Genomic DNA, 17,486 nt, shown 5'->3' with positions numbered 1-17,486 from the left:
ATAAAGTATTCTGTTTATTAACACCCAACTGAATTTCAGATGAAAACATCAAAGCTTTCTTTTATTAGTGGCCTTTCCTTTGAACGAGTGGAAACAGGAAAAGCTTTTTACACCTTTCCCACATCAACATTCTGCTGTGTAAGAGTTCCCCTAGCAGCCTTCTGAGCGTTTTGGCCCACCAGAGACACCACAGTCACAGCTTGAAGGCCCAGACTGGATTATAGATAGCATTCTTGTAAAAATTAAATGGACATTGTTGTAGATAAAGAAACTTCATAACAACAATTGGATTCTTGTGCTTCACATTGCAGCTATGTACATCTACTCATTAGTGAGCATATAAATTGCATTGCCTGTAAAAGATTAAATAATCTGTATTCACCATAGAGAATACATGTGCTTTTATCACATACTTGAACAAGATAACTGAACTAGAGACTTACTCTTTAATAGGCAAAACAAATCCTGCTTCACTTTGTGTGAATGAGGCAAAAAGTGTTTATCAAGGGTCAGATATGAAAACACAATGCCAAAAGATAAATTAACAACAAAAAAAGATACATTTACAAGAGATAGGGGAAGATGGTGTGTCAGAAGTTAACGAGTTTTGGTCAGAGACATACAGAACTTTCAGAAGATCTGAGCTAATGTATTTTGGTTGACCTTTATCTACTGTAATCTATGTGAGGGATTGCATGGGGCCATAAAATATGTGAAGAATTGATTCATAAAATTCATGACATGTCTGAAATAGAACCATTAACTACAGAAATAAAGCTAATATGGCATTTATTAATTAACATGTAGCATACAAATTTCCATCTCAATGTGACATTAAGGATTCATAAACTGTACCCCTCTCTCAGCAAAATATTGCAATAAGGGATGGTTTCTGAAATTCTGTTGCTTTCCCTTTAAATGAGAATTTTCTTTCTAAACACTTCAGAGTTTTCAAGAGAAATCACGTCAAATTCAAGTGTTGGTTTTTTTTAAGCAGGAACTGTCAGTAAATTTCTATACAAACAATATCAACATCTTTGTAAATATATATATGCATTAAAAAACCAACCATTTTTTTTCCTCCATGCACTAGCAGGCAGTTTTGGTAATGGTTCATAAAGAAAAGGAATTTAGTGCAAGTTTTAATTGACAAAATATTGACAATTTAAAATCAGCATTGATGTAGCTTATTTAGTTGGGTGATTCCATCCAGTTTTCCAAATCTGTATTATTAGTGCTAGAATTGCAAATGTGCTCATTTATTGTATAAATCACAAACAAATGCAACAGACCCCTTCCCTGGGCACGAAGAACAATCCGTATCCAGTAACCGCTTTTAGGATCACAGTTTCACATCTCCCAAACCAGCACAGGTCCACAGACTCCATGTTGAGCAATACCAGGGCCTCAGGATGTGGAGAGACAAACTGCTGCACCACTGTAGGCCTATTTGGCTGAGGGGCAATCCATCCACAGAGGCACAGCCTTCCCTGCCCTTCTCTGTGTTTCCCATGCACAGCTCCTGGCTCCATGTCCTTCTCAAACGTGTGCCTGCACCTGCAATGCAGGTTTTCGTTTGCTACAGTGATTATAACTGTATCTATAGGCAGATGCAGAGAAATGGGATGAAATGCTCACGTTTACAGAGCAGTGTATGGAGAACAGAAACCATAATGTCAATATGATAAATGGCAGGTCTAGGAGAAATTGAGGGTAATTTTTGTATGAAAAAGTATTCCATTTTTGAAATATCAACTCCAAATGAGCACAAACCCAGTTCTAAATGGTTCTCCTCTTCAGAAACCATATTTAATGTGATACAGAATTATGACAGATGTGACTATAGGTGACTACCTCATATTTTTTCCTCAAGGCTCGCTTCTACCACAAGTCCCTCTGATGCATAGCAGAATGATTGCAACTTTGGAAAAAGATGACACTCTTGATAAATAAATTCCATATGTACTGTAAATTGCCACAAGCTTACGCTGTCGATCTGCTAGCTGTGTACTGGATATCACCAACGCAGGGAGCTTTCCTAGCACTGCACAGAGTGGAGGATGTTCACTCAAACAATGGTATGAAGGATGTTTGAGGGAAGATCAAAGAGTTCTATGAGGATTTCATAGAATTATAGAATCATAGAATGGCTTAAGATGGAAAGAACCTTAAAGATCTTCAAGCTCCAACCCATTGCTGTGGGCAGGGCTGCCCCCCACCAGCTCAGCTACCCAGGGCCCCATCCAGCCTGGCCTTGAGCGCCTCCAGGGATGGGGCACCACAGATTTTCTGGGCAGCTGTGCCAGTGCCTCACTGCCTTCTGAGTAAAGAATTTCTTCCTGACTTTTAACCCAAATTTCCCCTCTTTTAGTTGAAAGCTATTCCCCCTTGTCCTATCTATGTGAAGGCTGACTGAATGGGAATGCAAACAAGGTTTGAAGTGTTCCTAGAATTACATTTTCTTTAAACAGTGCAAGTTGGTGTTACCTTTCTATACACAGCTTAAAAAAAGTTCTCTGTCATTGCTATCGGGTTTATAGAATCTCCTCATTCCATGTGCACTGATTATGGGTATGTATGCATGAGCCATACCGTGGCATATTTTCGACCTAGTCAGTAGCTTATAGGCTTCCTTGAACTGAAACTTCTTGAAGCCTTTCTGTTTGAATGTAAATGAATTAGAAATTATGAATCGCTTTTTGTTCTGCTTTCTGACTTTTCAGACTACTTTCCATGTGCTTTCTAGACAGGTTTTACTCGCTGAAGCAATTTAACACATAGAGAATTACAAAGAAAACTGAGACAGGTTGGTCTTTCATGTCTTAACTTCTAAGTCACAACTGTCTTCAGCCTGCTGTGAAAAACATCAAAACTAGATTTTTATTAAACAATCTGACTTTAAAGGTAAGAGTTAAAGGTGAGATAGGCAAATGCTTGTGAACAACTACATCCCTCTTATCTGAACAGGAGGTATCTAAATACCTAGGCAGTTTTGACAGCACTAGCCCTTTGTATTTTGTCAGAAAGCTGCTTCAGGCAGAGGAGAAAGCAGATACGACAAGTAACCAGATGTCCCCAAACTGTTAATGGTGAGGTATCTGTGTATTACAGTTTCATTTCTATTTCTTGAGGTTATTAATGTATTGCAGTTAGTTCTAAGTAGTTCTAAGACTAAACAGTTCTCAGGCTGGCATGTATTTATTAATATTCATGCTAAAAAAACAAATATACTTAGAAAGAGCTTTTCATATAAATTGTTATTAAAATAGCAGAAACATTCACAATGGCCAACCTCTCTCTTCCAGTGCAGGGAGATACGCCTTCCACAAAGGGATTTCCTTCAGGAATCTCACCTTATTGTCTTTATAGACTATTCAAATGCAGGTGTAAACTACAGCCCAGCTTAGCCCCTGCCTTTCTCCACTGGCTACATGTGTTGTTCAAGAAGGTCTTTACTAGACCAGATTAAGTCAAGGAATAAGTCAGGGAATTACTAGACCAGATTAAGTCAAGGAATAAGTCAAGGAATATCCTTGTTTTATGCCTGATTAAAACTGCTGAAGCTAAGCAGTAGACTTCTAGAAATTCTCTAGAATGCTGAAGGAAGTTCAAGCTTTCCACCAACAGGGAAATAGGCCAAGAAAGAATAGTGCATGACTTCACCTGGTATTTGAATTTGGTGTATCAATGTAAATATGTTTTCAGTGAATGTGGTTGCACACCTCTGCAGTTGGCTAAAAATAAGAAAAGAATGCCTGGTCCTGCCTGCAAAGGCAAATAACAATTATGGTTCTTGTCTGCTGTTGATTGGTAGTAATGGGTTGTTTGGCTTGCAAAGATTTTTGGTTTGCAAAGATAAGGAGAAGGTTGAGGAAGAAACCAATCCAGATTCTTAAACTTTTATGGAAATAATCAATTCAGTAGATGAGATCAGTCCTTTATCTTTCATAGCCTTCTCACAAATGAAGTGGCTGTAAAGGGATTTCATAAGATGTTCTGTAGAGATCAGAGAGGCACGTGCTTTAGGTACCTAAGGAATGTCTGAAGACAAAAAAATAAGATGTAATGTAGAGTTTAGAAACGTTTATGAGTTGGCAGCAAGCAAACCGATGTTTCTGGGTTGCAGTTTTAAATTTAGGCATGCACTTCTTTTCCTGGGTTGAATATCAAAATACTAAAAGAGAGCAAGGAGACAAGACCTACTTATTAGAGGAGGATCGCTTACCAGACCTCCCAGTCTGAATAGAAGAATCACAGTGCAGGTAAGAGGATATTTGTTTTGATTTATTTAACTTCCATATGTTTTGGAGAGCCTACAGTTTTCAAGTCAAGTTTTTCCATTTGATGAAAATGGACAGATAAAGTAGACAAGGCTAACCCAAGTCAAATCCTAAGCAAAATGGCACAGACAGTTCTTCCATTCCAAATTAAAATCACAGGATTTTTCACCCTTCTCTGTTGCCTCTGAAGATGTTGATTCATTGCTCCTTTTTACTTCTGATCAAAGCAATTAATTCAAAACCGAGAAGTCATTAATTCATGTTACTGAGTTCATCCTTTTTGCAGAAGAACCTGCGTTTAGAAATTATGGTAGGAATGCAGACTACACTGCAAAAAGAGCAAATAATAACTTTCTAAGAGGAAATCTTATTAAACTTGAAAATTTAGAAAAAAATACAGGAAACGTTTCTGCTCAGTTTTATCACTTTATTATACCTTCAGATTTTACAAGTATGAAAAACATCATTCTTCTTAAATCATAGAAGACTACACTGTCAGAATGGATAGTTTATTTATTGCTTGAAAACATGTTTAGTTAGGGCTCTACCCTGAGAAATGCCAGCAGAGCCTCCATGTATCAATGTTTGCCCAGGCAAAATTTGTATTTGTTCATGTAAATGTCCAACTAGAACACATAAATATTGATTTGTTTGCATAAGGAAGATATTTTTACTGGCAAGAACTTTTGAAAGTGAGGCCTAACATCTAGTACCAGACTATTTAATGGCCTTTAAAAAAAAACATTAGCAGGCAATTTTTTTGAGGCTTGTCAAAATATAACAAATTTGAAATATATATGTTCAAATATTCAGGTTTGACTGTTCTGAATCTTGAATGCAACATTTCAGAAAGAATAAATTTTCACAGAAGGAAAGAAGGACTTCATTTAAATCAGAAACCTGGGAAAATAAAGATGTATGTTTGGTTACTGTTACTGTAACAAACTTTTCTGACACTAGGCAAGTACCGTAATTCCTTAGTCCTTTAGTACCTAGCTGGAAAAAAAATGGGAATACTGATTTTTCTTTTTCTTGTCTTGCTTCATTAACCTTGAAGGTCTTTGGAAACAGGATTGTCCCTGGTTATGTATGGTTAGGATTTGCAAGAATAAGACACAGTTCTCATCTGGAATTTACAGAAACTATCAGAAAAAGAGTATTCAGTTTCCACCTATATTACTATAAAATGTAACTAACTTCTGAGATAAAGCTCTTCTAATTTTTATTTACTTTTTTTTTTTTTTTTTTAGAAATACTCAAGATTAATTTGGTATGTTTTCAGTTAAAACAACCTATGTTCAAAAATATTTTTGTTTACTGTGTACAAAGAAAGCAACCAAAAGTTTTTCATTCAACTCAACTGAGCAGCACTAGACATCTCTTGGTTATTTTACTGGCATAGAAAAGATTTGTCAGCCTCTGAAAACTCATGAGATTTGTGTCTAACCATCAAAGTAAATTACAGAATTATCGAATCACCAAGGTTGGAAAAGACCTCCAAGGTCATATAGTCCAACCATGTACCTGCACCCCACTAAATCATGTCCCATGTAATACAACAATTAAACATTTCTCAAACACCTTCAGGGATGGTGACTCAACTACCTCACTGGGCAGCCCATTCCAGTGCCTGATCATTCTTTCAAAGAAAAAATATTTAAGGGAAAATTATAGCTGTTTGAAATCAAAGGAAGTCCGACAGTATTCCTCTTGAAGCTGATGGTATCATTTCAAAGGAACGAGGCCTTGTTGAATTTCAGGATGTATATGGACTAACAATAACCTAGACTCACCTACATGGTGAATAACAAAATTTTGCATAGCTGCAAAACTCTGACACAAAGCTGGGTAACTATTTGGGAAAAAGCAATGCTTTCAGCGCACTGTAGGAACCTGTCTTTCACTACACTTGTGGCCACCATCTTGTAACTAGATGAATCACCATCAACTAGAGAGGAATGAAGACCCACAGTCTACCCATATATGTCGTCTCCTTAGGAGCAAGAAACAATAGTAACTGAGCAGCTCACATTGCTTGCTATGCAGGATCCATTGTATTGGATACAAAACATAATCTATTTTTACCAGTGAATAATTTTTATGTATCCTTTGTTGTTCAAAAACTTCTCTTCAAGTAGTGGCACCAATATGTTCATTGTTGAGAAACCATTGGATTAATGTATTCTCTACAACTCTTCTCTTTAGTGGCCTTTTTAATTACCTGTTATTGTCAAAGAAATATCTATATTTTCTGAAAAGAATAATAATGCAGTTTGCTTTTTTGATGTATATACTCAAAAAAAAAAAAAAATTCCCTGTTCCTATAAATTGACAATCAATCTCTGTTGCTATTTCACTGCAGTCAGAGCCTGTATGAAACTATAGTTCCATGTGCCACCCATAACGCTTCTCTAAATCCTTCTGTTCTTCTTCCAAAAGTAGTTAGTGAAGAACTGAATTAATTCATTTTTCCATGTCAGCAGAAGTTTTTGAAGCAACCACATAATTTGGCTTTTGGAGAAATTGTATGATTCTTTTCCTTCCTTTTCTTTTTTCCCCTGCATCACCCAGAAGGGCTGAGCACAGGTGCTTAGAACATTAAAGTGAACACTAGAAGCTGTATTGTGCCACAGATCAAAACAGAACATCTGTACGTTAACGCTCATCTCTCACTTCAGAAAGGAACACATTCTGCATCCTGTGAAAAAAGCTGTGCAGTTCCCAGCCAGAGGCTGTAGGTTATAAAGACCTCAGAGTTCTACATGTGTCTGGAACATGAGTAGGTTATACACATAATTTACTTCTTATTTTTTAGTTCTTTTTCTCTTAAAGTCACCTCGTATCACTACCCAACCCTTGCTATTGCTTGCAGCTAAGTTCAGATCTCCCTTGAGCAGAGGTACAGAGACTGAAGGGATATATTGGTTTAACAGTACCCACAGTGCCTTTGTGCAGTGAGGATCTCTGAGCAAGCTATTAGAAGCAGCTCCCAGTCCCATTTTTGCTACAGAGCAAAAACGTAAAAACAATCAGAGTGAACAGGATTTGTCCTGAAAAGTCATCTTCTGATCTTAATTGTTCTGATGTATTCCCATTGAATGCATGGTCTCATTTTTGCTGCTGAGAAAGTGATTTCAGTTCTACTCTGAACCCTGAATTTATGAACATGGCTTTCTTATTCTCCTCTCCCATTTATCTAATGGATGATTTTATAGGACTTCACAAACCATGAGAATTGGTTGGCAATTAAATGTCTATTAATCTGTAGGAAAATACCCCCACAAGTGTACTAATGCTACGTGTATAAAAATATACCACTAGGGAAAATAAAGATTTAAAATTATGTTTAAATATAATAGTATATATACTGCAAATATAACAGTATATACATAATAAGTTCAATGTATTTCTAAGAATGTATCTCTTTTCAGCAAAAAAATACATGCAAGTGCTCATTTCTTGTCGTATGATATCAAAACATAGCAAGAAATACTTTAAAAAAAAATAGCCATTAAAATTTATAGACACATATACTGCTTGTTATCGCATTAAAGCAGATAGATAGGGTGTAAAGAAAGAGCATTTTACGTGGACCATACTGGGTCCTTCGTGTCACGTACAAACTTGCTGGCTTCTGTTGCTTTCAGTAGTGTAATGCTATGTATTATCCGTGTTTCACTGTCCTCAACAGGTAGATGTCCTCTTAGTCTACAGACAACATTCTGGGCAATTTTTCATTCCCTATTCCAGGCTACATTAGTTCTATTTTTTTTCTTTCCCTTAGAATCTCCTCCCTCAAATCAATTCGTTTGATCATATCACAAAAACACTGTGATTTTACAGTTGATTAACCAGTCTTCTGTAATTCAGAAATCTGGTGGCTTGCTTGAGTCAGACAGGCATCTGGAATTGGTACAAACCCACTGGATAACTTTTAATTTTTAAGAATTAATTCATAGAAAAGTAATGTTAAAATATCTTTTTTTCAATTTATTTGAAAGAATCCTATCAAAAAAATCACATTCAGACACTGGCTACTGTTACATGTGCAATGACCAGAGATATCACAAAGGAGGCTTTATGTAAAAATATACAGTGTATTCTCTAGATGCCAACCATTCACAAAATAATCTGATTTATTAAGAACTTCTGACCTCTGTATTGAGTAAGTGAAGTTCAAGGCCCAGATCAAGAGGAAATTAAATAATAAATAGATTAGAGTTACAGAAGTACTGGAGTTACTTCAATACTGGAAATATTCAAGGCAGAAAGCTCAATTCACTTAGATTGTATGATCTTTTCGAGCCTGTTTCTCACATCTATTCATGACAAGTGTGCTGTAGGAATTGCTTTCCAAAACTGTCAGTTCAGCGTGAAAACCAAAGAGCAGATTCTGTTTGCAGGTACTTGTCATACTTACATTCATATTAGAAGCTCAACTCTCAGATTATTCTGTAGCTGGATGTAATCACCATTATTTTTTTTCACTAACTTTTGATCTCAGCCTTGTATAGAAAAAAAAATATGTTATTATATTGTGCATATCAAGCACTTATAAAGAATAATAAACATGGCTGGAACTATAAAAGTAAAGGTACTTGCACTGCTCTAACAACTCGCCCCACTAGATCCAGTTGTATTGTTCCCATTTCTGGTATTTTACATCAGAACTTCTCAAGCTTTGTCATGTTTCTTTACTATGATCAGGAACACATTTAAAGACCATGCAGAGCCTACCAAGAGATGTTCTATTAGCCTTTATTCTAACACCACTGAACTGCTCAGGAATCGCTACATTGACAGTTCTTCATCTTCACTGATTTCCCTGAAATCTTTACCATGGTTGTCCATGTATACATCAGCTTTCACATAAAAAACATTACATCCTAATACCAGGTATTCCTCAATCTTATTGGTTGTGCTCGTCACACCTCCACGGAAAAAAAAGGCCTTAGACTAAGCTGCAGACAATGCAACATTGCAACTTCTTCTGTGTTTGTTTTTTCTTGCCGCTTCAAGGACAGTTGTCAACTATAGTTTATATCATGTTTTCCATCTACTTCATGGTAAATTGACTACTAGCACATATTAGCACAAATTAAATGTCAGTAAAGGCCATCTACACCATAGAAAGAATTTTGCAGTTATCATGGCACTTTTTCAATTCCTGTTGTAAAAATTAGCAAGAATCTTCCTCCCTTAGTATCACTTCATCTTGAATTAGGTAGAGATTTCACGTACTTGCTATACTATGCAAAAATCAACACTGAATACTTTACATGAGAATCCAGATTTTTTCTCTTTGGCCACATTACTGTCTTGAGTTATAGCACCAATTATCGTCTTGTAAAATCATATATTCTTTTATATTCCCACTTTTTCCCAAGTTGTTGGCAAGATGAAAATATCTGAGCCACAACAAACCAGTTTTTTTCCTGTAATTCCTCCATATTCTCATACTAATTCAAGATGTCTGTGTAGCCGTTAAGCATATATAAAGCTACAAATGTTAGATAGCATCATATAAGAAAAGAAAATCCCACAGTAGTCTTTTACTCTTCTCACCTTAATAAATAGGCATCCAACTCCCACTTCCCATTTACTATTTTTAATCAAAATTTTTCACAATAAATAAACGTTTACCTCCTTGATTTAACTTATAAGTCCCTTCGCTTTAATAGCTCATCAGAAACTTTGTTGTTCCCTCTTGCTCTGACCACTTCCTTATACTCTTAAAAAAAACAACAGTGCTTCCACAAGTGGTTTAGAAGACGAGCACATGGCTCAGAATCACTGCCCTTATCCACTTCACTACTGAGATACTGATATATGACTGCCTTATACCAGAGCTATAGTATCAGTGCTCAATCAGTGGTCTTCTAAAGTCAGCTCCTGGTGATTTAACATCATGACATGATTCTTGCTTGTTCTTTGGATTGTCTGTTTTAGCCATGTCTATTTCTTATTTTCACTTCTTTAAATCTGCAGTTTCCTATTTTATGCAGTATCATCCTGTATCACAAGAAGCTTTCCTAAATCTGAATGTAAGTCTTTTGTCTTAAGAAAATTTGTGGTCTGGTAGATAAGGACTCCATGTCTGAATGGTAACACAAACGCAAGAGTGCAAACTAAAGACTGTCTTTAGATCTGCAAAACTGATCAGTGTGATTCCACTGCATGGTGTGTCACAGATACAGTTCCTTCTCATTTCCTACTTCGCTATTTCAGCATCAAGACAATTTTATTGTCAACACTGTTACATCTTCCTTGGGTTCTTCCAGAGTTGATTTACTGTTGCTTCAGTGAAAGCACATAGACTGACACTACATTTCCTTACAACTGGCTTCAAAAACAGTGACTACACGGATAAATTTTCATTCTCAAATGTTCCATTTCTTATCCATTCTTCAGAGATTAGGATGTTCTTTTGAGATAATTACTTCACCCTATTTGGATGGGATTTGGCCTTTGACGAGATCCAGATATTTCATGTTCTCAGCTCTAAGTCCATTTTCCACACCTGAGTAATTTATCTGTATTGTTGCTTGCCTGTGCTAATTATTTGGCTTTTTATCAAAAGGAGAAGAATATTCAGCCTTTGCGCGCTCGCCAGGCTAGAAGACCAGATCCTGACTCTGGCACATCCTCCCTAGCCTGCCCATTTCAGAAGGTTCTGCTTGCAGCAGAACATTTGGCACAACTCCCAGTGCCATGGGAACACACAAGAGCTGCCACCATGACTGGAGACTAATTTAGAATAACAAATAGATTTAAGGGAGACCAAAGCAGATCACAAACAAGTGGCAGACAGAGGCAGAGCTAAATTTATCAAGCAACACATTCTGTCCACTCGTTGCTCATTCATCTCTAATGACTCTGTTTGTGAGTATAACTGTATTTTTCCGCAGGGATGTTTGAGAGTACATTTTTATGACTATCATGGAGCAACATGCTAATTCCTCCAAAATAAAGCTTTTTCTTTGTTTATTTGCTTGAACAATTAAATTTCAGCCAAAAGATTTGGCTTCTCCAAAGAGGGCACAGAAGATCCTTTCTAAAATTCATGAAAAAATTTATAAACTAGACTTTTTCTGAGTCACAACATGCATAGAATCATTATTACTGTAATGAGCTGCTTTAATTTTAGACAATAAAATGAACTTAAAAGCAAATGTGAAATATCTGTAAAGGATAATTTCCTGCAACAGAAAATAAACAGGACACTTGACACTTTGAAAAGAAGAACCATATTCTTTTATCATCTTTATTTATAACCTCTAGATTACTCTTAAGCCACACATTATACAAAAAAATAGATGCACTGCAACCCATTTTTAAAAGGGTGGTCTAAATAGTTTGTAATATTAGAATTGAGTATCTACGGACTCTAGTAAGAATAGATCAGAGAGCCTGACAAACATTTAAACGTCCACTTAAAAAGAATAAATAAGAATCACAGAATCATAGGAGTTGGAAGGGACCTCGGGTAGTTAATCTAATCCAACCTCTCCTACTAAAGATTCCCTGGTTTGTGTAGGAAAGCATCCAGGTGGATTTGGATACACGTGAATGAAAACTGAAGACTCAGCTGGCCAACAAAGAGTCTTAAGGAGCAAATGAATAATGTCTCACTAAGCTTTGGTAGTAGAAAAAAGTATCTTCTACACTCACGCCAATTCCACAAATAAAAATAAAAGAATCACACACTACTCAGAAATAACAGAATTACTTTTTAGACAATTCCATGGCCACACAATTAGAATTTGATGCACCATTAACACTTTGCACATATTGCCCCAGACTATAGACAAAAAATCCTGTGGCCCTACAGTTATTGTGGAAGCTATAGTTGTTCATATCCTCTGCACAGTGTATCCCCCTATTATACCCCAGTACTATCATTTCATACAATTATACAATAAACATCTACAATGTTTATTAGGGAATAAAACTAAAAATAAATAAATTAATCATCTGCATGCACAACAAATTGACAACTTTTACTCTTCACCTAAAGATTAAATTATCCTAAAACACTGACATATTTGATCATGCAAAGCAATAGACATGTAATTCTTTGTGAAAACTGGTGTTTGTTTTGAAAACTGTGGTTTTCGTGAATCTTTTCCAGACTTTGACTGATCTCATTGTAGAACATATAGAATAATGTTTTTCCGTCGCCTCAGCTGCCCTTGGATGGATTTACTGTTCATCATCAACAAAACTATCTACTTAAAATGGGAATTTACTGAAAGCCAGCCAAACACTAAAAACTCACCCCTAGTTCACAATAACCAGAGTTTGTAGGACATGCAGTACAGTAAAACACGTACATTTAGAGCCTGCTTATTCATGGTTATTTGAAACCATAAGAAAACACATGCATCAGATATTAATATTTTGACTTGGATGTCTACTCATGCTGCAATGATGAAAGAGGAACATTACCCCCAAGGCACTGTCTACACCATCCTCAAAGGAAATGGCAACAGTCCAACGGCCATAAGTGGGGCCAAGATGTGTCGAGAATATTTCCCAGCTACATGATGACCTTTAAGTTTTCTTCTGTATACTCATAACAATGCAACTGACAAAAGAAAGGGGACACTGATGCAGTTCTATGGTCACACAGTGAGAATTTGATGCACCATTAACACTTTGCACATATTGCTCTGGACAACAGACAAAAGATCCTGTGGCCTTACAGTTATTGTGGAAGCTATGGACAACAACACAAAGTGGTAGGAAAAGAATTTAAGAGTTATACTGCCTTTAATACACGACAAGAAAGTATCGATTCATGAAAAGACTGACAATATTAAATAATTAAGTAGCAATATCGTTAAAACAGCTACTGTAGCAGAAAGTGGAACACTAAAAGCCCTGCTTTACTCTAAGCTTGTGAAAAAAAATGAGAAAAGGTGGAACATGAAAAGCTTGTAAAATTATATGCTGACAAGTCTCTTCTCAAACCCAAAAAGAATAGTAGAATATCACGCTTTATAAATTTAAAGCACTTTAGTTGAGAAAACACATATTGAACTAAGCCATGCTCATGTGCTATGGGGCTTTAAGGAAGTGAAATTGTACCTTTACCTACTTAGATTTTGCTGAAATTAGTTCCTTTTTCACACAAAAGAAGGGCAGAGCAGGAAGCTGCAAAACCCAGCAAGTGTAGTCATAAACACTGTCCCTTCTACACACTGTCCTTTAAAACACAGCCCTTAGAAAGCATCAAAAATGGAAACATATTTCGTAAACACAATTGGAGGCAGCTGCCAAATGGTATCTGCAATAATAGAGTAATGTGCCAAAATTATGCTACTGGCTGATCAGCTTCCCTTGTAATTTGGACACTGAGTCAGATGTTTTACGTGATGTTGCAGATGCTGAGTTTACGGTTGCTTGCGTGCCCCCTCACTTGCTCAGGCCTGCAGATATTGACAGTAACCAATATCAAACATAAGAAAAAATCCTCAAAGTCTAGCGGAACAGTAACAGACAAGACATACCAATGGAAAATCCAAACTAACCTCAAGAAGGATATTTAGGTGCTAAAATTTTGTTTCTCCACAAGACTTTGTTTCTATATATAAGCTTTTTTTTTTTTTTTCATGTGATAACACCACAAACTCTGTTAAAGTATTATCTGGTTTTAACACAACCCACCTGAATAAAGAAATGCAGAACTGAATGGGAAATAAAGAAGAAAAAAGAAAGGAAAAGCCAGTTTTTCCAAAATACCTCCAGAAAGACAAGAAGAGGTGAAAATTCTATGGGTAATAAAAGCAAGCAGGCAGTGAAAATGAGCATGAGAAGAAGTGCTTGAAGAAGATGCCAGCAGACAAGTTTAGGGCAAGCCTAGAATGAGTAAAGAAAGATTTCTTTAATAGCAAAGAAATAAAGAAAGCAATGGGTGAAAACTTTCAAGAACTGCTAAACAAATCCATATAAAAATATATGTATGTATTTTCAGCAAGAGGTATGTAAAACATGACATTGCAAAGTAGTATAAGAGTCAGTAAAAGAGATTACAGCTAATGACCGTGCAGCTGAAGGAAGCTCTGACAGGACTGAGGCACTGGTGGTATGTCAGAAGATGCAGCACTGAGACACTGAAAAAAAAAAAAAAGCAACACAAAAATCCACCATCCACATTCCTTGAAAGAAAATGCCTTACAAAAAAATCTGATATTGAATGGTCTGTATTTCTAATAAGTGCTAAGATTTGCCAGAGTTCAGCTACTTGTTGCCTTTTACCTTATTCGCAAAGATACTTCAGCAGAGTTTTGAACAAAATTTTGAAAGGGAAGCCAGATGATGGAATATAAAACAGATGTGAGCCAAAGCATACCTCCATAAAATGGCACTGTTAGAGAGGCTGTGGTCTTTACAGTTTGGGACAGCTAGAAGTGACGCAGGACAAGGATGTAAGAGAGCTGTCTTTGTGCTCCAGTAATGTAATGGCAGCACAATTTCAAGTCCATTTTCTGTAGGCTGGGACTTTCACCTGCTGTGCAAATGAAACTGTGATATTTTTATGTTGTCATAGACTTACTCAGGAAAAATAAGCTCTCTTAACTTCTGCATTTCCTTTGCAGTGTATAAGGTAATGAAGCTTCACTAGAAAAACTGCCATACTGGATTTGCATTGTGGTGTATTCTTATAGGCTGAAATCAAACTCTTGAGAATGGCCAGGAGTGGGATCAATATTGTTATGATAAAGAAGATTCAGCTTTGGCTCAATATACAGCTTCTTTTCAGAGGCAAGGGTCCGACATCAAGATTCCCTGAGGGGTGGGATTTGTCCCAAATAAACTATTAATTTAGATTTTTTTTCTCCTATATTCTCTATTTTATTTATGAGATCTGGCAATTTTCCCCTCTTTTTATCAGAATGCATTTGTGCAGTGGCTATTCAATTTACATTTAACTAAAGCATTTTATAGTAATGAAGCACTATGTGTACGTATTAGCTAAGTGGGCCAAAGCACAGTGTTTAGGCAAGTACTTGGTTTTACTCATCCACGAGCGACCACATTAAAGTCATCTAGTTTCCTTGTTTAGTAAAAGTTGTGTGGCCTGAGTACTCTGATGAACGGGAGTTATAAAAAGGGCTGTACCTGCCTTGGACAAAGGTGGCACAAGAAGTAAGCAGAATCCAGATGCTCTGCGTATGTCAGGTGTTCAAAAGAAAGCTGAAAGTAAAACTACTCTATTTTTTTTTTTCATGAAATCATTTCAGCTCTCCCTTTTAATTCCTTGCTCTGACACATTAGAACTTTGAATTGTAAATTGTTCTATGTTCTTTCTCAAAAGAAAACTTCTTACAAATTTCTGTTCACACTAAAGTTTATGGGAGCAATGTTTTGCATGCATATTGGCAAAACTTAGTGGAATTTTATGTGTCTCTTGCAGACATTGATGGTGATGCACAATGAGCACATCTTTGCACATAGGAGTGAAATGGTTGCAAAGTATTTCAAGGTAAGACTAAAAGAAAGTGTCAGTATTAGTTGTCATTGTTAATAAGTGCAAGTGAAGTAAGAGAGCTAGGTAGCACATATGATGCAGTATAAACTCCTGCACATTAAGCTTTAGCAAAGTGTCTGTGTTGTGCTATAAAACACCAACAATCTGCACTAAGATGGTAATAAATTTGTAAAGTAAAATGTTTGGAAATTGAGAGATGTTAAAAATAAATTTCTTTACGTAACTTTAACCAAGTTTCATTATGCTTTTATGTAACACTGAATATCTAATTAACTAATTCTGTACTATTTTTTCTAGGCAATTTCTATCTCAGTTTGGAAGTCAACCAGCAGGTATTCAGTCAGTCAGTGAGGAACTCTAAGGCACTTACAATTCAATTTCCCATTCCTGATCTACTGGAAGGTATCACTGCCCATAAAAGGGGATTCAATCTAGATGGTCTTTAAGGTCCCTTCCTACTCAAACCATTTCATGCTTCCATGATTCCATAAACTCACTAACAGTACTTATCACTGTAACTTCTGAGTAAAAGAATGTTTACAAATATCAACTAATTTATCTTTGCAGCACTGCTGTGAAGAGAAAGGGCTGGCTATCCCCAAATTACATTATCCCCAATTTACATCACTTGGCTTAGGGAATCCTTCCATGCTCACAAAAAAAAAAATAGAATTCTATTACTGAACAAGATCCAACTCTCTTAGAGGAGCCTTTATTTCTCAGTTTTCCATAGTAGTCTGTCTCATTTCTCAGCCTCCTTGGGTGTGCAAGCCTTCTCCACAAGAAAAGCACAGTCAATCATTGGTATCTCCCTGCACTTTTTACAAAGTATAGGCACACAATATGACTAAAGACTCTCATAATTCACCCAAGGACGTTGTGGATGCCCCACCCCTGGAGACATTCAAGGCCAGGCTGGACGTGGCGCTGGGCAGCCTAGTCTGGTGGTTGGCAACCCTGCACATAGCAGGGGGGTTGAAACTCGATCACTGAGGTCCTTTCCAACCCAGGCCATTCTATGATTCTGTGATAATTCACAAGGAAGGTAAAAAGCTTTTTTTTTTTTAATTTAATAGAGTAGATGGGCTCAGAGTTCTGCTAATGTGGAGTTTTGAGAACTGGAACAATACAGTAACTTTAACTACTTTCTTATAACATGCTTATGTTGTTAAATTAGATATTACTGTTAAGAGTGTCTACAGATATTATTGTATTAAACACATTTCAGGAATGTATCCACTGATATAAGATATAGCCTTGTCATAACCTGTAAAATAAATGATGCAGAGCATCTTCAAATTTTACAGTTGAATAAGGTCAAGGTTACTTTCTTCTATTTACTCCTAAATTCCTAAGTTGAAAATTTAGGTATCTCTTCCTACAATGACCCATGGAATGGCTGCCCTCTAGAAGAAAGGAGACTGCTGGAATAGAATTATAGAATCACCAGGTTGGAAAAGACCTCCAAGACCATCTAGTCCAACCTTAAACCTACCACCAATATTTCTGCACTGAACTGTGCTCCTTAGTACAACATCTGAATGTTTCTTGAATACCTCCCTGGACAGTGACCCAACCACCTTCATGGGCAGCTCATTCCTGCTCCTGACCACTCTTTCCGAGAAGATTTTCCTAATATCCTGGATCTCCCCTGGAGAAACTTGAGGCCATTCCCCCTAGTCTTATCACTAGTTACATGGGAGAAGATATTT

The sequence above is a fragment of the Gallus gallus genome, chromosome 2 (genome assembly GCF_016699485.2).
Source record: "Gallus gallus isolate bGalGal1 chromosome 2, bGalGal1.mat.broiler.GRCg7b, whole genome shotgun sequence".
NCBI classification, from domain to species: domain Eukaryota; kingdom Metazoa; phylum Chordata; class Aves; order Galliformes; family Phasianidae; genus Gallus; species Gallus gallus.
The sequence above is the reverse complement of the archived record's forward strand: the minus strand, read 5'-3'. Positions refer to the sequence as shown.